Genomic DNA, 10,165 nt, shown 5'->3' on the forward strand with positions numbered 1-10,165 from the left:
CCCCTTTTGCATTGCTCCTTCAGCCAATAAAATAAATATGACTTCATCCTGTAAAGTTTATCCAACAGACCGGTGCTATTGCATATGCTAAGTTATGCATGGAAAATTTCTCCTGTGCAGGCAATGCTGTCTTCATGCTTATTACTACTGTTTAACCATATCACATGCAAAGAACAAAAAGCTTTTCTGTCTCCAGTGAGTTCAGATCTCTCTTTGAGGAGAGTATTTCACCCTTTATATTCGATAATAAATTCAACAAATTATACTAATTTAAGAGTAATTGTGAATGCCAGACTAACAAGAAACACCAGCTAAAGATTGTCTTCTGGAACAGGCAGAAGCAGTGTCTTCCATTTTTGTCCATTTCCCCACTTAAATTCTATAACATGCTAGTAAAATAGGCTTAAAATCATTCACCCGAAGAAGGGAGATGGAATTAACATCTCCTGCAGGAAATGGAGGAGGCACTCTAGCGTCACCCAGAGATAATAGCCCTTTTAATGAAGATTATAATGTTTGTGTCTAAACTCTGCAAATCCACGTACTTACCATACTTTATGGCAACCCAAGCATGCTTCAAATGGCCAGGTTCTCCCAAGTGTAGTCTTCATCAGTACTCAGGACTTGTAGCTCTCCAGAAGTCTACCTGAAAGAAATTCTTAACACGCGCAGCAGGAAGAGCACTGTTGCTGACTGTACGTAGGGTGGGTACCAGCAACTTTGCATTTCTGCAGCTTTAAATACAGGCCACGGTCACCTCCTGCATCACAGCTGGCAATTTCCAGGGTAAAAAGGACAAAAAACCTTTGCTCTGTTGTGAATGCCACACACACGATGCAGCTCTGAAACAAGGTGTCCCAGAGCGCTCTTCCGGGCAGATGGAAACTTGCATTTCTCTACCCAAAGGTGCCTTTCCCACCAACTGGCTTCTCAGCACCAACATATTTCTGCTACACAGCCCAGCTGCTTCCCTCCTCCGCTCATTAAAAGCACAGGTAACACAGTAAATACAGCAGGAGCACCTGCCCACACTTCCCACGGGCTATCGCCAGCTCGAGGAGCAGGCCTTCTTTCCGAGGGGTCTGTATTCTGCCAGGTGTGCAGGCCTCTGAAGTACCTTAACTCTACTATTTGTTTTGTTTTGCTTTGTTTCCATTCAGGGACCAATTTTTGTTAAATCTGGTGCTCTGGAAGGGCATACAGTAAATAGAGTTGTCTGGCAATTTTATCTCTAAATAGATTATTTTCTCTTATGAATAAAGAGCTCCATGCTTCATGACAGACTTTTTTTCAATTCCTGAGTTATCCAGTTTCTTCTCATTGCATTGGAACTTTCTTCAGGGTTATTTTGATTACCTGAAGAAAATATAGCTCTGTACTTGCTTGCTTAGAAAGCATTTTACAGTCATTTTGAACTGGGTGTCACACTCCGAATTGCTGAAACTGGTGACAAGGTCTACAATAAAACGAGTCTCTGAGCAAAGTCAACTTTCCATAGGCAGCATAATTTGTAGGTGAGTCATGTTGTCAGCACACATTGGCAGGGAGTCCGCAGGAGCAACCTGGCAGAAGTGAGCTGATCGTCTAGGGAACACTTATTTCTCTGAACCACATTTTTCATTTTGGGAGTTCCCAAGCAGTGCTACTATGAACCATTTTGGATTCTTGCTGTTGTCAGCTCCGAAGAAGCATTTTGCTGAAAAGCCCTTTTTTTTTTCCTGCTCTCCTCCCCTGCTGATCCTTCCCTGGCTCATTCTGGCTTTTTATTTTTCTTTTTATCCTTTTTCACTGAGTTAACTGTCAGATCAGTGAGCTGAATTGGCCAAGCAAAAGGTCCAAGGAGTTAGCGCAACAGAGGAGGCTGAATTTGAGGGGAAGGGAGAAAGACACCTTCCTTTTGCTGGTGGTAAGCTGTAGATACCTTAGATCATTTTACTCATAACTCACTTATTATGCAATGTATTGCTTTCCTGTCAGCTAGTGAAACAGCCACATTTGCCTGGCACTGAGCAAATCCCATTGGATCCAAACCGGTTCAGAGTAGCATCGCTTGGGAACTCCCAAAATGAAAAATACGGTTTGGAGGAATAAGTGTTTCCCTGCGGGATTGACTGGCTTCTGCCTGGTTGTTCCTGCTGACTCCTGGCCAGTGTTCGCAGGCGTCTCTGTGCGGAACCACTCAGCCCTCCTCGCCGTCTACAGCCAGCCGCGGGGCTGACCGGAGCGCTTGGCGTGAATCCGGCAGGGCCAGCCACAGTGCTACGAAGGCCTTCGTGAACCAGGAGCGTCGGGAAGCGCGAGGGAGGAACCAGCACGGCCTGGAACCGGCGACGCCGGCGCCCCCCGGGTTTGCGTTAACCGCGGCACCCGCGGGCGGCGCGGAGGTGACCGCAGGGCGCCCGAGAGCCTCCCGGGGCAGGGGAGGAAATGTCTTCTCAGCGACTTCTTGCTACAAGACTCCTGCTTCGGGGCGGGGAGGAGCGGGGCCAGGAGCGCGCTGCAGCGGCGCGGCGCGGCGCGGGCGGCCCCCAGCGGTGCGGCGCGGTGCGGCGCGGTGCGAGCGCGGCGCGGTGCGGTGCGGCCGCACGGAGCGAGCCGCCTGCGGGCCGCGCCGAGGGGACCAGCTCCACCTCCGCACCTGCCAGCACGGCTGCAGGATTGGTGTGCCCCCCCCCCCCAAAAAAAGAAAGAAAAATACCATTTGGGGGGAGTGTAACGGGACCCCAGGAGAGCTCGGAGATGCTGGATTAGTGGACTCCTTGGCAGTGAAACTTGAGACAGCTTCGACAACTCTCCTTTGGTGTAAACTGACTCGTGACCTGCCTCTGCTAACGCGTTTAAGGCATGGTAACAGAAAATCCATAGTTCCTTTGCCTAAAAATTTCGCACCTTTTCTTTTATTGCAGTAAGCCTAATTCTCCTACTAAAGCAACAGAAATCAACAGAAATGAAAATCATATTCAGGACGAACAGATATCAGAACAGAACAGAATGAAAATCATTCAGAACAGGTTTCATGTTTGCAATGGGATTTATTTTGCACTCATTAATGTTCCTGGCTCCTTTAGAGATATGTGCTTAAGGAATTTTAAAGTGCTCTGATTTGATTATTTTCTAGAAGTTTAACTAACGCAGGCTTACTGTAATTAATGACACCACTATGATCAAGTATAGACTGCATTCAAGAAGATTTCTTACATAGCATTTGGATGAAAGCAACTTCTTTTACATAGATGCTTCTTTTTTGTTTTATGCTTTCACTCTTTCCCTTCTTTGTTTTGTAAAGTTATCTTTGGGGAAAATAATGCTTCCACACCATGTTTTATATTGTTCAGAGGATTTCCAATTACTTTCTACTGTAGGAGACGTATTTGCTCTTCTGCATCATAACTACTTATCCCATGAATAGGTTATGCTACCATCAATGCCATCTTGGGATTTCAGGAACAGTTTTGCTAGTATTCCAATATAAATATGCAAATGGAGTGTATTATTTAGATATTCTTTCCACAGCAAAAATATCATACACAAAAGGTAGCAACATTTCTTAGATACAAACAGTATATACGATTGTTCTACCATGGCTTGCTGGGCGGTTGCTTTGAGCAGCCTGTTCTGTCTGCATACAAAACACTTGCATTTGAGTATGCAACGTGGAAGTCCCTGAACACAGAACACACAATAAATAAATAATGAAATAAATAAATATTGAAATAAATAATATAAATAAATAAAGTTCTTTTCTCATAGTAGTCTTAGTGGTAGCCTGTGTTTTACTGTGAAAGAGTGAGGAATAAATTGCTCATAAAATAGGCCTATTTTGTGTACCGTGCTTATACGTCCCTGCTAGTTTGTCAGGTGTTAGACCACACGCTGCCCCTTTTGCTCTCCATGGAATAGCAACCACTTTTTCAGTCTTTAGGATATTTCAAAGTAACATTTTTCCACCGAGCTTCTGAAGCCAGCCTTTATTTCCCTGCACTATTCTCATCAACGTGGCTCAGCTTTTAGCCGTCCTTAAAACCGTCATCATTGCATCCTAATTGTATCCCAAATATGAGGACCTATGGGGTTCTCTGCTGGCAAATAGTTTCAGGACTATGAGAAAATGTGGCTCTTGTGAAGGAGGGCACCAGACTGAATGGTGACTTCTCTCCTCCCACCTTAAGCACTGGTGGGTCTTTGCTGTAAAACTCCATGGTGCTGTACTTCACCTGTAGGGCAGTGCTTTCTAGACAACAGCTGACCCTAGCAGATCTACTCTTTTGAATGTGTTTCCTGACACTTGGGTTTCAACCTGATATAAGCTGGGTTTTTTTGTTTGTTTGTTTGTTTGTTTGTTTGTTTTTTCATGCTGCTGCACACGCTTCTAACAATGGGGCTGACAGGGGGTTAAGAGGAGAACTTCGTTCAGCCCCGGGAAGTCAGAGATCGAGCTTTGAGTAGAGGGGAAAAAGCCACTTGAAAATGGATAGTTATTTCTCGACAGTTTTTCTGTGTTTATGCATGTGTATAGGAAGGATTCACCCTGCAGGGAACTGCTGGAGAACAACTTTGATAACAAACTGCGTTAAATTCCAAAGATTATGTTATATAGTATTCTTCTTTTGCTTTGTAAAAGATATTTTTACTCAGTGTTTGTATTGTAGCAGCACATATTTTCCTACCACAATGGGCTAGGACTGCACTATGAAAACACAAAGTAAAATGACAATCTTTTCCTCAATGAGCATGACTTACAGATCTTTCTAATATAAGCACACTAGAAAAAGTACTGAGTAACTTTGTTTATGCCACAAGAGTGCAAGTTTTCATACTCATATTTTATCAAATCATTAGAGATGGAAGAAGAACATTATATATTCTAGAATATCATAGTTTGTAGAATATTGTTGAACTGTAGTACCGCAGAATACTGCAGAAACCCAGGTAGGTTTGTTTCAGGAAAAAAAATTGCTGCCCTCAGGCCTTTTTTGACCCTACAGCAATTTATACATCTTATTTATTTTTAACTAATTACTCTTATTCACTTCAACTTGGGATTTTTTTTTTCTTTTATAACATAATACTAATTTTAGTCTGCTTCTTCCTGAGTGTTACTGGGATCTATCAACATCCAGTGACTTTAATGGAAACTGAGAGCTCAGCACTTTTCAGCATCAGGTCTGGAGTGCATAACCGAAACAAATGTATATGCATGGAGAGGACTAAGAACTCCTGCTATTTGTAAAAGGCAGTAGGCATGAGTAGGAGTTGTAGATGTACTTTTTGGGCCTCCAGTGCAGGATGAACAGTTAGGATTTGCACTCACACACAGCGCCGGTGCTGGCAGGTGTGAAATCATGCTGCATAGGCTCAACTACCAGGCATTGTTTCCTGGAGTTCTTGTATTATCTACGATTTGCAACATATGGCCTGTTCGGATGTCCACAAATTCCTGCATTGATAGGTCTAATCTGACTGCTTCGTAAAGGCTGATGATTATGGGAAGGGTAGTTTCATATCCTCAGCTAGGAAATTCATCAGGACTAGAAGAGGAAAAACTCATACTTGATGGTCATCTTAACAGCTCAATAATATTTATATTTTATGTGCACAATTAAAGGGTTAAATGTTCCTGAAACAAGGATTCGGTCCGTTGATTTATGAACAATCCTTTCATACAGGAAGAACAATAAACTGCATGATCTTGTCCTTACAACAACATTTGTTTAATGAGACTGGGGTGATAAGTGAACTATTACTTAGACATTAGTTTGCAGTGGTAGCAGTGCAAAACCTCTCCCTCCCTCTGCAAATACAGACAAAAGAAAATCCTTCCCCCCACTGTGCTCAGTCTCAAAGATACAAGCAGATGACAAATGGAGGGGGAGAGCTATAAATCTAAGAAAATTAATTGGTATAGCTTTGTTAGCTGCTTAGTTTGTTTTTAAGTGGGGATCTGAGGTAGGATATGACACAGCAAGAAAAACAACAATTATTAAAAGTACCAGAAAAAGAAACAGTGAAAAGAGGTGCACACAGAGTCCATCACTTGTCTCTATCATGGTCAGCAGGCAGAACTTTATGGTCACAGTGAGCCTCTAAATGGGTTTTATAGGAGACTACATACAAATTAGATCAGGGATTTCCCTCATGTTTAATTAGCAGTCGGAGGAGAGACGACAAGCTATTTATGAGAGAAGCTAGTGAATGGGCCATAAAGGCTAGGGAGGGTGGTAGCTGCATTAGATCAGCTGGGAGGATGAGTCTAAATTATGAAAGACCTTACAGTTGCAGTAAAAAACACATTTCCTGCAGAACTGTAAAGAAACAGAAGGAGGACTCCAGGAAGAGGATGGCACAGCAGTTAACATTTTTCTTAGTGGATTATTTTAATAGCATTTTGAACCCCAGCTTAAACTCCTGAGGTTTCTTCTTTTAAGACTTTTTCTGTTTTAATCATTTAACAAGCCACTTCAGATGAAAATAACAAGTATCACCTAGCATCGGCAGAACTTATTCATTAGTCTAAGATATAGGCATTAACAGTGTAGAGAAGGAGAACCCTGTATTATCAACTATTGATTTTCTTTTCCTCTGGTAATTGCCTCTATATCTGATCTCCTTTACATATAAGGCACAAGAGTGAAAATATTTTAAGAACTACTTGTATTACATATTTAAAAACTAGATATGGAAATAGTATCAATTTAACAATCACTGTTGATTTACATTGGGAGGGCTAATCTTTCTTCTCTCAAACATTATACAAAATAGTTTGAAAAAAATAGGCTACCAGAAGTTTCCAAACCAGCAAATTTGACAGGCTGGGTAGAAGAAAATGGGAGAAGGGTGCGCTATAGTAAACAGTTTGAAATTCTTCCTCTTTTTCCCTTTAACATCAGCTGCAAGAGAGGGGAAAAAGTAGGACTAAATGAAAAAACGTAACTTGGAAAAAGAGCATTCTTTTGCTTTTTTTTTTTTGTTTCATGCTTTCTTACTTTGTGGAAGAATAACATTTTGCGTGACCTTCCTTTACTTAAAAGACAACAGACTTTATGTTTACCTAGTAATTCTTGTTCGAGAGTACACTTACTTAGTTTTGGCTTGATGCAACTGAGATAAGGGCCAAAAAAATTACTTGTGAGGTATGAAATGTGTCCTACATGAGAAAGAGCTTTTCAAACAAACACCACGCAACAGAATAATATACACAAGATTGGATTAGTACAGCAGTCACAATTGTGACTTCTGGATGCTCTGAACTAATAGTGTACTACAGGAGTTCAAGAAATGCATGACAGGAAAAAGCGTAATATTGATTGAGTGGTTAATGATGTTGAATGCTGAGTGCTGTTTGCCATCGCTATATCGAGTCTATCTGGAAGGAGCAGTAAGAGTTCGTCAAAACCAGGGCGCTCCAACGCCGTACCTCCCCAAACTGTGAGCAGCCCCACTGACTTCACTGCAGCCAGGCTGCAGGTAACAAACCGGTTAAGTCTAATCAGGGCAGGGGCCTCAGAAGGAACTGCAGAGGCTTGTTTTTGCTTATATTGCAAAATTACAAATGAAAAATAAGAAGACAGAACCAGAGTCTTCTCAGTGGTGTCCAGCAAAAGGCCAAGAAGCAAAGGGAACAAGTTGAAATACAGGAAATTCCATTTAAGCATTAAAAAAAAAAGATCTTTTCCACTGTGAGGGTGGCCAAACGCTGGAATGGGTTGCCCAGAAAGGCTGTGAGGCCTCTACCCTTGCAGCTATTCAAAACCCGACTAGACTTAGTCATGGGCAACCTGCTCTAGATAGTACAGACCAACATGGACTAGAAACTCTCTTGAGGTCCCTGCCAACCTTAACTACTCTGTGATTCTGCAAAACTAAAAAGACCAACTACTCTTGCTTAAAGCACAAGCTTAGTATCTTTTATGGTAAACTTAAACAAAATATAAATTTTCAAATTATCCGTTTGTCATCTGTGCATATGAAGTGGTTGGCAGGGACCTGTCTTCAGAATTCTTACATGAATGTAAAAAACTCTTTGCCCTAAAACAAGAATCAAACACGTAGGATCTTCCATAATACTTGATGTCAAGTTAATGCAAAAAAAAAAAAAAAAAAAAAAAAGGAAGGGAGGGGGGTTGAGAGGAGTAAGATATCTCTTATGGAGTAGAAAACAAAGCCCTCGTGCATGACTTTTTTTTCTTTTCTTTTTAAAGCTGTGCATATTACTGGTAGCTAAGGCATATTTTAAGGACACTATTTTTTTATGGGACTCAGTGTCAATATTAAAATGATCTTATTAACCTACAGCTATCTATCTTCTCCAAATGATGACAGCATAGAGCTACTACACAGTTTTGTGCTGGATTTGCAACTATCATTTCTTCGAATCTTCAGATTTGCCTCTGCCCACATAGCTGTGGAAGAAAGGCAGACACATAACCCAGTTATAGCCAGAAGAAAGAGACACTATGGGAATGAGGGAAGTTGGACTTGTCAAGAGAAAAATAATTCAATTTGGCTATTTCAGTTAAATATGCTCAGACCTGAAATTACTACCAGGAATCCTGCAGTGCCAAAAAGAAGAGCAGAGAAAAACAATGCTGGGAAGGGGGGTGCTTGTGGAAAGCTAAAAACTGGTTTCTGCAGGCTGATGGTGGGACTATGATTTACTTAAGCACATTTTAAGAAAGGAACTAGAAAAGAAACAACATAGCTAAATTCGAGACATTGCTAGCTTGTAAAAATTGTTTAGTATTGAAAAGAAAAAAGATGAGATGAAGATTTTAACATAACTTCTATTTCCAGTGAAAGGTTTTCAGACATATGGATGGAATGGACAAGTTTAAAGGGAAATCCTGCATTAGACTTCCCTGCTCTCTCTCACTTGCAGAGCTGATACTGCTCAGATTTCCAGCAAACCACAAAGCTGATCAAATGCTTTTAGCAAAATCTCTTTCCCTCTCATCTTTGCCCCCCCTTAAAAATGTCTTGAGAGGGGAAGTTTTAAATTATTTTTTTCCCCTCACTTTTTAAATGCAGATAATAAACAAGCTGGAGTTCTGAGGACAAGAAGCAAAATGGGGTGTGCAGGGTGGGAAGGTGTGAGATTATCTTGGGAGTAACTTCTGCTGCTATTTGGATAGAGAAAAGGGAACACATCTTTGATTTTGCTTGTCCATATATTTTTCTCTATTTGAGCAAATGGAAAAATATGTTTAAGCCTCATAGTTACTAAAAAAAACCCCGTACGCTAGTTAAGCAAATTGCCTAATTCAGGATGAAGAAGACTTTATAATGGGTAAACCACTGATAAAGAACCTTTCAACATAATGTTTCTTGTTAAAAAATAATGAATAGTGAATGCTGCAGCAAAACATTGGCTTTAAGCCAATGTACAGGAAAAAAATAGAAAACACTCATAATATTCAAAATAACATGATTCTGATGCTTACAGATTTAAAATAGTCTTTTATGTTCAAAAGTGTTTTGAAATGTTATGCTTGTTTGTGGTAAAAAATATAAAAAATTAAATAGAATTATACAAAACTGTTAAAATATTGTGACTGACCTAACCTGGACCAAAAAATTTGCATGCATAAAGATGAGAGACTGAATTTGCTAGCTGACAAAGCTCATTTACACACATATACAAAAGCTTTACCTAAAATAATCAGTTCCCACACAGCTAACATTCAGTCACGTGCATCCTTTGAGTTGGCTGGTTAATTCAGTTAAAAGAATTGCTGTCTTTCTCTTCTGCATTGACAGCAGTAAGAGTCTAGGGTAGATTACAACATTAATTTTTTTGTAATTAAGCACAACGTGGAGAAACAGTGTTAAAACAGAAAATCGATCTCCTTTACGGCTCACTTCCTTTTCCCTATTGAGAACTTACGTGCATCTTATGTGTATCTTGCAGTTTGTTGAAATGAATACCGGGTATGACCGGGAGGAAGGAATTCCCAGACTTCCACGCATTCCGTAAATCCGTTACTGTTCCTGACACATCGTAAGAAAGTGTTTTCTACTCTTGCCGTTAGCCCAGTAGCGCTCACTGAGACTTGCCCAGACTAACTCCGAGAGCACCTCACGCCGCGCTAGAGGGAAGTACTTCACAGCTGACTGAACGCTGGTTTCTCACATTTAAGCGCTCGCGGAGCTTACAGCTCCTTCCCCTTCC

Source organism: Rhea pennata, chromosome 5 (genome assembly GCF_028389875.1).
Source record: "Rhea pennata isolate bPtePen1 chromosome 5, bPtePen1.pri, whole genome shotgun sequence".
Lineage (NCBI taxonomy): Eukaryota > Metazoa > Chordata > Aves > Rheiformes > Rheidae > Rhea > Rhea pennata.